Raw genomic sequence first — 15223 nt, forward strand, 5'->3', positions numbered from 1 at the left:
GTCGCTTCTCTTTGTGTTGAGGATGAGGGAGGAGGAATCTTCTGGCATTCTGGACTTGACCACAGTAGGAGGATAAAAGAGGTTGGTTTCCTCCTTGATAGATGAGGACAACTCAATGAAGACAAAATGAAAACAAAATCTTCTGGCCTACTGTAATTCTCCTTGCAGAGATGAAGAAGCCCCGGTCCCGAAATGTCCACCTCCAAGATGGACTGAGGTCTTAAACTACCCACATGGACAAGCCAAATATCTTCCGGAAAAAAAAGAGTTCATGGTCAGACAAGACAAAGGTTGAGCCGGTCACCCGAAATGGAAACTTTTGATCTGAGTGTCCAGGATTCAAGTCCCTGTTCAGGTGACCAGGTCTGAGGTCCACTTGCAAACGCAAACTTTTTGCCCTCAAAATACAAGGGCAAAAGGACAAAAGGCCTTGGTACTTTATGGAAACTACATTTGGAGCCTGGCTTTTAAGTGGAACTGGAAAGACTTGTGGCCTTCGAACCCACGCCTCATTAGAGACTGCAACCTGAATGCAGCGCCTTTGACTGCTCGGCCATCCTGACCGTGCAGGTCTCGCTCCTTCTGTTCCCTTAGAAACAAGGTCAACTGTGGAATTGATCAAACATCAGGATGGCCACATCAATTAAAACAGAAAAAGGTCCGATTAGCTCAGTCGGTAGAGCATGAGACGCTTAAGCTCATATTGGGCGATTCAGCAGTTTTATTGATACATCTGAAAGATATCTTTCCTGTTGAAAATTGTTCAACATGCTGAAAACATTTCATTCCAAATACACAAAAACACATCTTCTGACCAAAGGCCTGGGGGCTCACTTCGTAGGGCATCAGACTCTGAGTATCAAGAGTTCAAGTCCCTTCAGAGATCAAGCACATGTCCTTGTTCCTATTTGTCACCTTGACTTTTTTTTTGTAAAAGAAGGACTTGAAAGGCCATCTTTCCACCCAGTTTCGAACTGGGGACCTTTTGCGTGTTAGGCAAATGTGATAACCATTACACTATGGAAAACTGAAGGAAGGGGCTTTTAAGGGGGCTGGTGAAGTCACAAAGCAGTTGCCAAACAATGAAACGCGACAATGTGTCCAAAGTGGGGGCAGATTGACAATTGTCCAAATGGACAAAGATGTCTCCTTTGTAGGGAAAATTGTTCCAGAAATAATGGGCTTTTCTTCAACAAAACAAGACATCACAATCGCGGCTTGAAAGAAACACCTTAGCCACCCTCGGGGTCACTTTGATATCTCGATGGACTCAACTTGTGCCCTTGGAGTCAATGGTTTGTAAATGGGCTTGTAACCTCCTCTAACCTTGTCTGGATGGCTGGATGTCTGGCCTTTTGAAGAATGAAGTTAAGGTCCTTTCAGCCAGCCAATAAGCATTTTCAAACTATTTGCCAAGTCACAAAATAAACAGGGATTGTTCTGAAAACCGGGCTTGAACCAGGGACCCTTAGAACTTCAGTCTAACGTTCTCCTCAGTGAGTATTTCAGTTTCTGAGGTGGTGTTCTGCTTTTTCAGTCGTGGGTAAAAGTGGGGGCAGGGTGAAGCTGTGTCTGTGCCACGTATGTTGCTGTGTACCTGGTTCAGTGTGTTCTCATCTTGGGTTGGAATGTCCCCATGCTGGTAACGGGTGGGGAATACAGTCCGTTGATGAGGATAAGAGCTACAGAAAATGGGAAGGATTTCACTGGTTGAAGTCTCCAGCTACCATAAAAACGGTCATGGGCCACAAGCCTGTTCTGAATCCCGCTTTGGCCAATCGACACTACATCGACTCAGCAGCATTCCTTGTTAGTATAGTGGCCAGTATCTCCGCCTGTCACATGGAAGATTGCGCGGTTCGATTCCCAGACGGGGAGTTCCTATTTTGTATGTCACGTTGAACCTTGAGCAGGGTTGCGGTTGCAACAACCAGTCCGGGAGAACAAGACCTCTATTCATCTTCTTCTCCAAGTGCTCAGCTGTGTTGTACAATCTGACAGTCCTTTGCTACCAAATCATTCCAGTCGTGGATAATGGACCTGACCAGAGCGAAAGGAGCCTTAATCTGGTGCTTCAGACCACTCATCCACACAACCCAAAACGGTGCCCTGATCAGGAAAAAACTGTGACCTTGTGAGGTTCGCTGACAACGGAGGACACTGAAATGGAGCCACACAAAGGAGGGTACCTGCACTGTTTACGTGTCCGTTGACCAGGTTGCAGATGGATTGCCTTTGTTCCTTTTGAAAATCCACATTTTAACACCCCATTTATGAAAGACGTAAAGACCATCAGGAGGTAGACTGGGATTCGATTGGCAGACTTGGAATTGCTTGTCCATGAGGACCAAGACAAATCCTATCTCCACTCAAAACCTAACCAAATGTCAGTTCCCTGACCGGGAATCGAACAACAGCCGCGGTGGTGAGAGCACCAAGTCCCAGCCACTAGACAACCAGGGACTGCATCATGGCTGCACGCTGAAAGGCAGAGACTGTGTCGCTCAAATGGTAGAGCGCTCGCTTAGCATGTGAGAGGTAGCGGGATCAATGCCCGCATTCTCCATAAACTCCTTTGTTTTTTGGATGAAATGTTCCCAAGTAGCGAATACTAATCCGGGCCCCAATCCCGATATCTAGGCCAAACACAGCCATCGGTATCACCCTAAACCCAGTCCTAACCTAAACCCAGTCCTAACTGCATTCTCCCCTCTAGCACCTTGTCTTATCTTGTTGTGGGATCAATGCCCGCAGTCTCCAAGGAGTTCTTTGCCCTCTGTAGAAGAGATGTTGGGATTGGATCTACCCCTTAGCATCCGACAAATACCCCAAACCAGGGGAATTACCTCAAATAATAAAGTGCTTGCTGAGCATGCGAGAAGTAGCAGAGTCGATACCCGCATTCTCCAAGGACTCCTTTGTATTTTATAAAAGAGATGTGGGATCGGAAATGAGTCCAGGATCTATCCAGGGAAGCGGAGGTCCTTCAGACAAGACGGTATTGCCATTTTTTCCTGGCAGACATAACATGAGCAAAGGGATTGTCCTTCGAGCCGGACTTGAACCAGCTACATAAGGATGCCAGCTTGAACCACTTCAGTACGCCGCTCTTCCAACTGAGCTATCGAAGGTCTTGCTGTTCTGAGGCTAGTGAGTACGGCCGAGCGTTCAACGGCGTCTCATTGAGGTTGTGGCTGAGAATGCCACTATTGACAGAATTTGGATTAGATAATCAAGTCTTGTGGTGGAGAGTCTCAGGTGGAGAGTCTCAGGTCGAGAGGTGTGACGTTTCTGATGGAATTCAGAGGTCATCAGTTGGTCCTGAAAACGGTCTTGGCACTTTTTTTCACGATGAAAGGTATGAAAACAGCCCTGTTGCATTGGCCGGGAATCGGACGCGGGTCTACCACGTGGATCGATCCTGGACTCATTTCCGATCATAACATCGCTTTTACAAAAGGCAAAGAACTCCTAGAAGACTGTGGGCATTGATCCCACAACAAGACAAGACAAGGTGACACCTATGGCTGTATTTGGCCTAGATATCGGGATTGGGGCCCGGATTAGTGTTTGGTACTTGGGAACATTTAATCACAAAAAACAAAAGAGATTTTGGAGAATGCGGGCATTGATCCCGCTCCCTCTCACATGCGAAGCGAGCGCTCTACCATTTGAGCTAATTCCCCTGCTGTTGCAGCATTGGCAGAGAAGGTCCAGTCTTATAACTATTTTGGTTCCTTTGCTGGACTACGTCAGGGCGACACAGACTCTGCCTTTCTGAGTGCAAACCTAAAGCAGTCCCTGGTGGTCTAGTGGCTAGGGTTCAGCGCTTTCACCGCTGCGGCCCGGGTTCGATTCCCGGTCAGGGAATTGACATTTGGCTAGGTTTTGACGCCAAGGTACCTTGAACTCCTCCAGTGGGGGTCAGATCTCTTCCCCAACACATAGACAATTTCATTGAAATGTCAAGACAACCTCTTTTGTCCTGCTAATGTGGTCTGTTTTGTTAGCCCAAATGTCCAAAATCACAAGGGTTTTGCCTTTGTAGGGAGCATTGTAGTATATGTCACATGTGTACTACACATGGCATTAGAAAGAATGGGAATTTCTTCAACACAACAAGATTTCTGATTCAAAAACATTTTGTTGAAGAAAAGCCCATTATTTCTGGAACATCTTATGTGAACTACAATTCTCCCTACAAAGGAGAGATCTTGGTCCATTTGGACAATTGTCAATCTGCCCCCACTTTGGACACATCATCATGTTTCATTGTTTGGCCACTGCTTTCTGAGTTTCGCCAGTACTCTTATAACCCCCCCCCCCCTCCTCCACTCCGGGTTTCCATAAATTAGTGGTTATCCCGTTTGCCTCACACGCATAAGGCCCCCTGTTTAAAACTGGGTGGAAACATGGGCTTTCTATTCCCTGTTTTACAAAATAACTGGTGGTCTAGTGGCTAGGGTTCGGTGCTCTCACCGCCGCGGCCCGGTTTTCGATTCCCGGTCAGGGAATTGACATTTGGATAGGTTTTTACTGGAGAGAGGATTTGTCTTCGGCCTCGGTGGAATGGTTGGGGTCATCTTGAAGCGCTATTTGGGAACAATAACTCACAGACTCGGTTTCTTCACTATTACATGACAAGAGACTGGTCTAGAGAACGCGGCCAGGATGAGGTTTGGGGTATTTGTCTGACGCTGATGGATAGATCCTGGACTCATTTCCGATCCCACATCTCTTTTACAAAATACAAAGGATTCCTTGGAGAATGCGGGTATCGATTCTGCTGCATCTCGCATGCTAAGCAAGCACTTTACCATTTGAGGTAATTCCCCTGGTTTGGGGTATTTGTCGGATGCTAAAGGGTAGATCCAATCCCAACATCTCTTCTACAAAAGGTGAAGAACTCCTTGGAGACTGTGGGCATTGATCCCAAACAAGACAAGACAAGGTGCTAGACAGGAGAATGCAGTTAGGACTGGGTTTAGGGTGATACCTATGGCTGTATTTGGCCTAGATATTGGGATTGGGGCCCGGATTAGTGTTTGGTACTTGGGAACATTTAATCACAAAAAAACAAAAGAGGTTTTGGAGAATGCGGGCATTGATCCCACTACCTCTCACATGCAAAGGGAGCGCTCTACCATTTGAGCTAATTGCCCTGCTGTTGCAGCATTGGCAGAGAAATCTTCTGGCATACTCTACTTGTCCTTGCAGAGATGAAGTGGCCCTGGTCCCGAAATGTCCACCTCCAAGATGGACTGAGGTCTTAAACTACCCACATGGACAAGCCAAATATCTTCTGGACAAAAAGAGTTCATGGTCAGACACGACAAAGGTTGAGCCGGTCACCCGAACATGAAACTTTTGATCTGAGTGTCCGGGATTCAAGTCCCTGTTCAGGTGACCAGGTCTGAGGTCCACTTGCAAACGCCTCCTTTTTGCCCTCAATATACGAGGGCAACAGGACAATCCCTTGGTACTCTATGGAAACTATATGAGGAGCCTGGCTTTTAACTGGAACTGGAAAGACTTGTGGCCCCGCACACAAACCAAGTATCTTCTGATCAGCTGATCCTTGACATCAGCTGTCACAGACATTGGCGTCGTTTGGGCACCTCATCCTGATCCACGGTTACCACTGATTTGTAGAGTAAGTCAATAAGTCATCATACTCTTACTGTTAAAGGAAGACACAGTCCAAACACTCGATTGCTGCAAGGCAAGTAGGTTCCACCAAGACTTGAACTTGGATCACTGGATTCAGAGTCCAGAGTGCTAACCATTACACCATGGAACCCTTTGTTTTGGATGTGACTGGCACCTTCTGGCGTAACAATGGAGGCTTTGCAAACCAGGACACCAACTTTCCTCTTTGATGAGCACAAAGTATTTTTGGGTACAATCCAGGGGTCTTGTGCTCTCACGGAAATGGCTGTCCTTTTCCAACAGGAGTTGAGATGAAATGTATTCAAATAGACAAACTGCATTGATCACTCAATCAGAATTTCTCAGTTTGCCAATTTCAGACTGCGTGACAAAGACTCAAGTCCAACTCCATCGACAGGGAAGCGGAGGTCCTTCAGACAAGACGGTATTGCCATTTTTTCCTGGCAGACATAACATGAGCAAAGGGATTGTCCTTCGAGCCGGACTTGAACCAGCTACATAAGGATGCCAGCTTGAACCACTTCAGTACGCCGCTCTTCCAACTGAGCTATCGAAGGTCTTGCTGTTCTGAGGCTAGTGAGTACGGCCGAGCGTTCAACGGCGTCTCATTGAGGTTGTGGCTGAGAATGCCACTATTGACAGAATTTGGATTAGATAATCAAGTCTTGTGGTGGAGAGTCTCAGGTGGAGAGTCTCAGGTCGAGAGGTGTGACGTTTCTGATGGAATTCAGAGGTCATCAGTTGGTCCTGAAAACGGTCTTGGCACTTTTTTTCACGATGAAAGGTATGAAAACAGCCCTGTTGCATTGGCCGGGAATCGGACGCGGGTCTACCACGTGGATCGATCCTGGACTCATTTCCGATCGTAACATCGCTTTTACAAAAGGCAAAGAACTCCTAGAAGACTGTGGGCATTGATCCCACAACAAGACAAGACAAGGTGACACCTATGGCTGTATTTGGCCTAGATATCGGGATTGGGGCCCGGATTAGTGTTTGGTACTTGGGAACATTTAATCACAAAAAACAAAATAGATTTTGGACAATGCGGGCATTGATCCCGCTACCTCTCACATGCGAAGCGAGCGCTCTACCATTTGAGCTAATTCCCCTGCTGTTGCAGCATTGGCAGAGAAGGTCCAGTCTTATAACTATTTTGGTTCCTTTGCTGGACTACGTCAGGGCGACACAGACTCTGCCTTTCTGAGTGCAAACCTAAAGCAGTCCCTGGTGGTCTAGTGGCTAGGATTCAGAGCTTTCACCGCTGCGGCCCGGGTTCGATTCCCGGTCAGGGAATTGACATTTGCCTAGGTTTTGACTGGAGATAGAGTCGCCAGATCGTCAAGTACCGAGGCCATGTCGGCGAAGACGGCAGTACATGGCACAGGCACAGCTTCACTCTTCCCCCACTTTAGGCCCCGACTGAAAAAGCAGAACCCCCCATCGCAGCTAAAATAGCCCACTTGGGAGAGCGTTGGACCGGAGTTCAAAAGGTCCTCACAATAACCTCACTCCTCCTGATGGTCGTTACGTCTTTCAATAATGGGGTGTTAAAATGTGGATTGTAAAAAGGAACAAAGACAATCCATCTGCAAACTGGTCAACGGACACGTAAACAGTGCAGGTACCCTGCTTTGTGCGGCTCCTTTTCAGTGTCCTCCATTGTCAGCGAACCTCACAAGGTCACAGTTTTTTCCTGATCAGGGCACCGTTTTAGGTTGTGTGGATGAGTGGTCTAAAGCACCAGATGAAGGCTCCTTTTGCTCAGGGGGCACTGGTTGAAATCCCACAGCTGGCATTTTCCTGGTCAGGTCCATTATCCACGACTGGAATGATTTGGCAGCAAAGGACTGTCAGATTGTACAACACACCCGAGCACCTCATGAGCAGAGTTATCCTTTTCCGGGCAAGAACCAAAAACTCTGACTCGAAGGTGCTGATTGCTGCTCCCAGTTGCTTCTAATTCGTCTGCGAGCAAAAATTGAACTTTAGAGTCTGGTTAATTGAAAAGATTTGCTAGCTAGCCAGGAGTTGAAACTTGAATCTTCTGAGATGAGTTATCCTCTGCCCCACTATTCGTACAACAAAAGGACCTGTCATTTAAGGTTAGCTTCTGGATTGTCACTGTTTCGCCAAGACTACAATTGGGTTGAGAGAAAAGTACTTTTTAGACAAGACAATAACAAAAGCAACACACACCTGCCATGACCCAGGGTTGGTGCGGACACAACAATGAGTACAAACCACGATATGATTACAGCTGTCTAACCCGTAGGCAACACGTCATCCACTGCGCCACTAGCCATTCAACAAAATAACCTGGAGTTTAAGGTTGGGTTCTAACTAGGCTACCACAGTTTCTGCATTACCAAACACTAATTCAGATGTTGGGACTCATTTTCAGTCAACAAGACCATGTCAACAAAGGTCCTGCAGGAGATGAGGTGACCGAGAGGTTAAGGTGCTGGACTGCTAATCCATTGTGTTCTGCGTGCATGGGTTTGAATCCCATCCTCATGGGACTATACCAATGCAGTAGTTTTGACACCACCTGTGTTTTTAGGAAACATCATTAGAATGCAATTAATCAAAGTATCAGGTACGATGTTGGAGATGGAGAATGCTTTTTTAGCAGGAAAAAGACACAATATACCATTTGGAGAATGCAGGCATCGATTCCACTTCATCAATGAAATGTTTTCCGCATGTTGCACAATTTTCCACAGGAAAGAAATCTTGACGATGTATCACCAAAAGTGCTGAACCGCCCAATGTGTGGCTGAAACTAGTGCACAAGGAATAACTTGTTTAAGTTTACCTTTTAAACCTCGATGACCCATCAAGAAGTCAACCTCTGTTGGTTCAATTCTCCCAGTCACGATGAGGATGTGTGCTGGTTTAGTGCATATGCAGAACTTAGTTCCCATCGTGTAACCATGTTTGGTGTGTTTGAGGGGGTATAGCTCAGTGGTAGAGCATTTGACTGCAGATCAAGAGGTCTCCGGTTCAAGTCCGGATGCCCCCTGATGCACTCTTTTGGTTTAAGAATAGTCTAAGAGTACATGAATGCATGGCTCATAATAGCAACAACTTCGGTGTAATATAACTCGAGATTGTTTCCCTTTTTGCATGGCTCCTTTCTACATTCTTCACACTGACATGAAATTTCTGCAGTGGCTTTTGTCCAATTTCCTCGCGGATGACACAGCCCCCCCCCCCCCCCCGACCCCCCATGTCTAAGAGAAAGTCCAGCCACACCACAAAACAAAGTCATTTCAGCTGCTTTTACCCACGATCTTATCTTTTCCGTGCTGACTCAAAGCTCAGGACCATCGGACCAGAGCTCTGCCTTTGGGTTCAGCTCCCACATCACTGTGGCGGACCAGTGGAGCATCCAACGTAGATCAACTGGTAAACTGTCATGTTAAATGCCAAGAACAAGACGCCAAAGTACCTTGAACTCCTCCAGTGGGGGTCAGATCTCTTCCCCAACACATAGACAATTTCATTGAAATGTCAAGACAACCTCTTTTGTCCTGCTAATGTGGTCTGTTTTGTTAGCCCAAATGTCCAAAATCACAAGGGTTTTGCCTTTGTAGGGAGCATTGTAGTACATGTCACATGTGTACTACACATGGCATTAGAAAGGATGGGAATTTCTTCAACACAACAAGATTTCTGATTCAAAAACATTTTGTTGAAGAAAAGCCCATTATTTCTGGAACATCTTATGTGAACTACAATTCTCCCTACAAAGGAGAGATCTTGGTCCATTTGGACAATTGTCAATCTGCCCCCACTTTGGACACATCATCATGTTTCATTGTTTGGCCACTGCTTTCTGAGTTTCGCCAGTACTCTTATAACCCCCCCCACTCCCTCCTCCACTCCGGGTTTCCATAAATTAGTGGTTATCCCGTTTGCCTCACACGCATAAGGCCCCCTGTTTAAAACTGGGTGGAAACATGGGCTTTCTATTCCCTGTTTTACAAAATAACTGGTGGTCTAGTGGCTAGGGTTCGGTGCTCTCACCGCCGCGGCCCGGTTTTCGATTCCCGGTCAGGGAATTGACATTTGGATAGGTTTTTACTGGAGAGAGGATTTGTCTTCGGCCTCGGTGGAATGGTTGGGGTCATCTTGAAGCGCTATTTGGGAACAATAACTCACGGACTCGGTTTCTTCACTATTACATGACAAGAGACTGGTCTAGAGAACGCGGCCAGGATGAGGTTTGGGGTATTTGTCTGACGCTGATGGATAGATCCTGGACTCATTTCCGATCCCACATCTCTTTTACAAAATACAAAGGATTCCTTGGAGAATGCGGGTATCGATTCTGCTGCATCTCGCATGCTAAGCAAGCACTTTACCATTTGAGGTAATTCCCCTGGTTTGGGGTATTTGTCGGATGCTAAGGGGTAGATCCAATCCCAACATCTCTTCTACAAAAGGTGAAGAACTCCTTGGAGACTGTGGGCATTGATCCCAAACAAGACAAGACAAGGTGCTAGACAGGAGAATGCAGTTAGGACTGGGTTTAGGGTGATACCTATGGCTGTATTTGGCCTAGATATTGGGATTGGGGCCCGGATTAGTGTTTGGTACTTGGGAACATTTAATCACAAAAAAACAAAAGAGGTTTTGGAGAATGCGGGCATTGATCCCACTACCTCTCACATGCAAAGGGAGCGCTCTACCATTTGAGCTAATTCCCCTGCTGTTGCAGCATTGGCAGAGAAATCTTCTGGCATACTCTACTTGTCCTTGCAGAGATGAAGTGGCCCCGGTCCCGAAATGTCCACCTCCAAGATGGACTGAGGTCTTAAACTACCCACATGGACAAGCCAAATATCTTCTGGACAAAAAGAGTTCATGGTCAGACACGACAAAGGTTGAGCCGGTCACCCGAACATGAAACTTTTGATCTGAGTGTCCGGGATTCAAGTCCCTGTTCAGGTGACCAGGTCTGAGGTCCACTTGCAAACGCCTCCTTTTTGCCCTCAATATACGAGGGCAACAGGACAATCCCTTGGTACTCTATGGAAACTATATGAGGAGCCTGGCTTTTAACTGGAACTGGAAAGACTTGTGGCCCCGCACACAAACCAAGTATCTTCTGATCAGCTGATCCTTGACATCAGCTGTCACAGACATTGGCGTCGTTTGGGCACCTCATCCTGATCCACGGTTACCACTGATTTGTAGAGTAAGTCAATAAGTCATCATACTCTTACTGTTAAAGGAAGACACAGTCCAAACACTCGATTGCTGCAAGGCAAGTAGGTTCCACCAAGACTTGAACTTGGATCACTGGATTCAGAGTCCAGAGTGCTAACCATTACACCATGGAACCCTTTGTTTTGGATGTGACTGGCACCTTCTGGCGTAACAATGGAGGCTTTGCAAACCAGGACACCAACTTTCCTCTTTGATGAGCACAAAGTATTTTTGGGTACAATCCAGGGGTCTTGTGCTCTCACGGAAATGGCTGTCCTTTTCCAACAGGAGTTGAGATGAAATGTATTCAAATAGACAAACTGCATTGATCACTCAATCAGAATTTCTCAGTTTGCCAATTTCAGACTGCGTGACAAAGACTCAAGTCCAACTCCATCGACAGGGAAGCGGAGGTCCTTCAGACAAGACGGTATTGCCATTTTTTCCTGGCAGACATAACATGAGCAAAGGGATTGTCCTTCGAGCCGGACTTGAACCAGCTACATAAGGATGCCAGCTTGAACCACTTCAGTACGCCGCTCTTCCAACTGAGCTATCGAAGGTCTTGCTGTTCTGAGGCTAGTGAGTACGGCCGAGCGTTCAACGGCGTCTCATTGAGGTTGTGGCTGAGAATGCCACTATTGACAGAATTTGGATTAGATAATCAAGTCTTGTGGTGGAGAGTCTCAGGTGGAGAGTCTCAGGTCGAGAGGTGTGACGTTTCTGATGGAATTCAGAGGTCATCAGTTGGTCCTGAAAACGGTCTTGGCACTTTTTTCACGATGAAAGGTATGAAAACAGCCCTGTTGCATTGGCCGGGAATCGGACGCGGGTCTACCACGTGGATCGATCCTGGACTCATTTCCGATCGTAACATCGCTTTTACAAAAGGCAAAGAACTCCTAGAAGACTGTGGGCATTGATCCCACAACAAGACAAGACAAGGTGACACCTATGGCTGTATTTGGCCTAGATATCGGGATTGGGGCCCGGATTAGTGTTTGGTACTTGGGAACATTTAATCACAAAAAACAAAAGAGATTTTGGAGAACGCGGGCATTGATCCCGCTCCCTCTCACATGCGAAGCGAGCGCTCTACCATTTGAGCTAATTCCCCTGCTGTTGCAGCATTGGCAGAGAAGGTCCAGTCTTATAACTATTTTGGTTCCTTTGCTGGACTACGTCAGGGCGACACAGACTCTGCCTTTCTGAGTGCAAACCTAAAGCAGTCCCTGGTGGTCTAGTGGCTAGGATTCAGCGCTTTCACTGCTGCGGCCCGGGTTCGATTCCCGGTCAGGGAATTGACATTTGGCTAGGTTTTGACGCCAAGGTACCTTGAACTCCTCCAGTGGGGGTCAGATCTCTTCCCCAACACATAGACAATTTCATTGAAATGTCAAGACAACCTCTTTTGTCCTGCTAATGTGGTCTGTTTTGTTAGCCCAAATGTCAAAAATCACAAGGGTTTTGCCTTTGTAGGGAGCATTGTAGTATATGTCACATGTGTACTACACATGGCATTAGAAAGAATGGGAATTTCTTCAACACAACAAGATTTCTGATTCAAAAACATTTTGTTGAAGAAAAGCCCATTATTTCTGGAACATCTTATGTGAACTACAATTCTCCCTACAAAGGAGAGATCTTGGTCCATTTGGACAATTGTCAATCTGCCCCCACTTTGGACACATCATCATGTTTCATTGTTTGGCCACTGCTTTCTGAGTTTCGCCAGTACTCTTATAACCCCCCCCCCCTCCTCCACTCCGGGTTTCCATAAATTAGTGGTTATCCCGTTTGCCTCACACGCATAAGGCCCCCTGTTTAAAACTGGGTGGAAACATGGGCTTTCTATTCCCTGTTTTACAAAATAACTGGTGGTCTAGTGGCTAGGGTTCGGTGCTCTCACCGCCGCGGCCCGGTTTTCGATTCCCGGTCAGGGAATTGACATTTGGATAGGTTTTTACTGGAGAGAGGATTTGTCTTCGGCCTCGGTGGAATGGTTGGGGTCATCTTGAAGCGCTATTTGGGAACAATAACTCACGGACTCGGTTTCTTCACTATTACATGACAAGAGACTGGTCTAGAGAACGCGGCCAGGATGAGGTTTGGGGTATTTGTCTGACGCTGATGGATAGATCCTGGACTCATTTCCGATCCCACATCTCTTTTACAAAATACAAAGGATTCCTTGGAGAATGCGGGTATCGATTCTGCTGCATCTCGCATGCTAAGCAAGCACTTTACCATTTGAGGTAATTCCCCTGGTTTGGGATATTTGTCGGATGCTAAAGGGTAGATCCAATCCCAACATCTCTTCTACAAAAGGTGAAGAACTCCTTGGAGACTGTGGGCATTGATCCCAAACAAGACAAGACAAGGTGCTAGACAGGAGAATGCAGTTAGGACTGGGTTAGCACCAGAGTGCTAACCATTACACCATGGAACCCTTTGTTTTGGATGTGACTGGCACCTTCTGGCGTAACAATGGAGGCTTTGCAAACCAGGACACCAACTTTCCTCTTTGATGAGCACAAAGTATTTTTGGGTACAATCCAGGGGTCTTGTGCTCTCACGGAAATGGCTGTCCTTTTCCAACAGGAGTTGAGATGAAATGTATTCAAATAGACAAACTGCATTGATCACTCAATCAGAATTTCTCAGTTTGCCAATTTCAGACTGCGTGACAAAGACTCAAGTCCAACTCCATCGACAGGGAAGCGGAGGTCCTTCAGACAAGACGGTATTGCCATTTTTTCCTGGCAGACATAACATGAGCAAAGGGATTGTCCTTCGAGCCGGACTTGAACCAGCTACATAAGGATGCCAGCTTGAACCACTTCAGTACGCCGCTCTTCCAACTGAGCTATCGAAGGTCTTGCTGTTCTGAGGCTAGTGAGTACGGCCGAGCGTTCAACGGCGTCTCATTGAGGTTGTGGCTGAGAATGCCACTATTGACAGAATTTGGATTAGATAATCAAGTCTTGTGGTGGAGAGTCTCAGGTGGAGAGTCTCAGGTCGAGAGGTGTGACGTTTCTGATGGAATTCAGAGGTCATCAGTTGGTCCTGAAAACGGTCTTGGCACTTTTTTTCACGATGAAAGGTATGAAAACAGCCCTGTTGCATTGGCCGGGAATCGGACGCGGGTCTACCACGTGGATCGATCCTGGACTCATTTCCGATCGTAACATCGCTTTTACAAAAGGCAAAGAACTCCTAGAAGACTGTGGGCATTGATCCCACAACAAGACAAGACAAGGTGACACCTATGGCTGTATTTGGCCTAGATATCGGGATTGGGGCCCGGACTAGTGTTTGGTACTTGGGAACATTTAATCACAAAAAACAAAATAGATTTTGGACAATGCGGGCATTGATCCCGCTCCCTCTCACATGCGAAGCGAGCGCTCTACCATTTGAGCTAATTCCCCTGCTGTTGCAGCATTGGCAGAGAAGGTCCAGTCTTATAACTATTTTGGTTCCTTTGCTGGACTACGTCAGGGCGACACAGACTCTGCCTTTCTGAGTGCAAACCTAAAGCAGTCCCTGGTGGTCTAGTGGCTAGGATTCAGCGCTTTCACCGCTGCGGCCCGGGTTCGATTCCCGGTCAGGGAATTGACATTTGGCTAGGTTTTGACTGGAGATAGAGTCGCCAGATCGTCAAGTACCGAGGCCATGTCGGCGAAGACGGCAGTACATGGCACAGGCACAGCTTCACTCTTCCCCCACTTTAGGCCCCGACTGAAAAAGCAGAACCCCCCATCGCAGCTAAAATAGCCCACTTGGGAGAGCGTTGGACCGGAGTTCAAAAGGTCCTCACAATAACCTCACTCCTCCTGATGGTCGTTACGTCTTTCAATAATGGGGTGTTAAAATGTGGATTGTAAAAAGGAACAAAGACAATCCATCTGCAAACTGGTCAACGGACACGTAAACAGTGCAGGTACCCTGCTTTGTGCGGCTCCTTTTCAGTGTCCTCCATTGTCAGCGAACCTCACAAGGTCACAGTTTTTTCCTGATCAGGGCACCGTTTTAGGTTGTGTGGATGAGTGGTCTAAAGCACCAGATGAAGGCTCCTTTTGCTCAGGGGGCACTGGTTGAAATCCCACAGCTGGCATTTTCCTGGTCAGGTCCATTATCCACGACTGGAATGATTTGGCAGCAAAGGACTGTCAGATTGTACAACACACCCGAGCACCTCATGAGCAGAGTTATCCTTTTCCGGGCAAGAACCAAAAACTCTGACTCGAAGGTGCTGATTGCTGCTCCCAGTTGCTTCTAATTCGTCTGCGAGCAAAAATTGAACTTTAGAGTCTGGTTAATTGAAAAGATTTGC

General features: G+C 46.9%; 8 non-coding genes across 8 annotated transcripts; 5 read left to right on the forward strand and 3 right to left on the reverse strand.

Annotated features, from left to right (window-relative positions):
* Positions 1-954: 954 nt before the first annotated feature.
* trnav-aac (transfer RNA valine (anticodon AAC)) lies at positions 955-1027 on the reverse strand. Its single transcript has one exon. It is a non-coding gene; the product is annotated as a tRNA-Val (tRNA).
* Positions 1028-3798: 2771 nt separating this feature from the next.
* trnae-uuc (transfer RNA glutamic acid (anticodon UUC)) lies at positions 3799-3870 on the forward strand. The gene has a single exon. It is a non-coding gene; the product is annotated as a tRNA-Glu (tRNA).
* Positions 3871-5728: 1858 nt separating this feature from the next.
* Positions 5729-5800, reverse strand: trnaq-cug (transfer RNA glutamine (anticodon CUG)). The gene has a single exon. It is a non-coding gene; the product is annotated as a tRNA-Gln (tRNA).
* A 1094-nt stretch (positions 5801-6894) lies between these two features.
* trnae-uuc (transfer RNA glutamic acid (anticodon UUC)) lies at positions 6895-6966 on the forward strand. The gene has a single exon. It is a non-coding gene; the product is annotated as a tRNA-Glu (tRNA).
* Positions 6967-8623: 1657 nt separating this feature from the next.
* On the forward strand, positions 8624-8695 carry trnac-gca (transfer RNA cysteine (anticodon GCA)). Its single transcript has one exon. It is a non-coding gene; the product is annotated as a tRNA-Cys (tRNA).
* Positions 8696-10951: 2256 nt separating this feature from the next.
* On the reverse strand, positions 10952-11023 carry trnaq-cug (transfer RNA glutamine (anticodon CUG)). Its single transcript has one exon. It is a non-coding gene; the product is annotated as a tRNA-Gln (tRNA).
* A 1093-nt stretch (positions 11024-12116) lies between these two features.
* trnae-uuc (transfer RNA glutamic acid (anticodon UUC)) lies at positions 12117-12188 on the forward strand. The gene has a single exon. It is a non-coding gene; the product is annotated as a tRNA-Glu (tRNA).
* A 2242-nt stretch (positions 12189-14430) lies between these two features.
* trnae-uuc (transfer RNA glutamic acid (anticodon UUC)) lies at positions 14431-14502 on the forward strand. The gene has a single exon. It is a non-coding gene; the product is annotated as a tRNA-Glu (tRNA).
* The last annotated feature ends 721 nt before the right edge of the window (positions 14503-15223 follow it).

This window comes from Doryrhamphus excisus, chromosome 1, assembly GCF_030265055.1.
Source record: "Doryrhamphus excisus isolate RoL2022-K1 chromosome 1, RoL_Dexc_1.0, whole genome shotgun sequence".
Classification (NCBI taxonomy): domain Eukaryota; kingdom Metazoa; phylum Chordata; class Actinopteri; order Syngnathiformes; family Syngnathidae; genus Doryrhamphus; species Doryrhamphus excisus.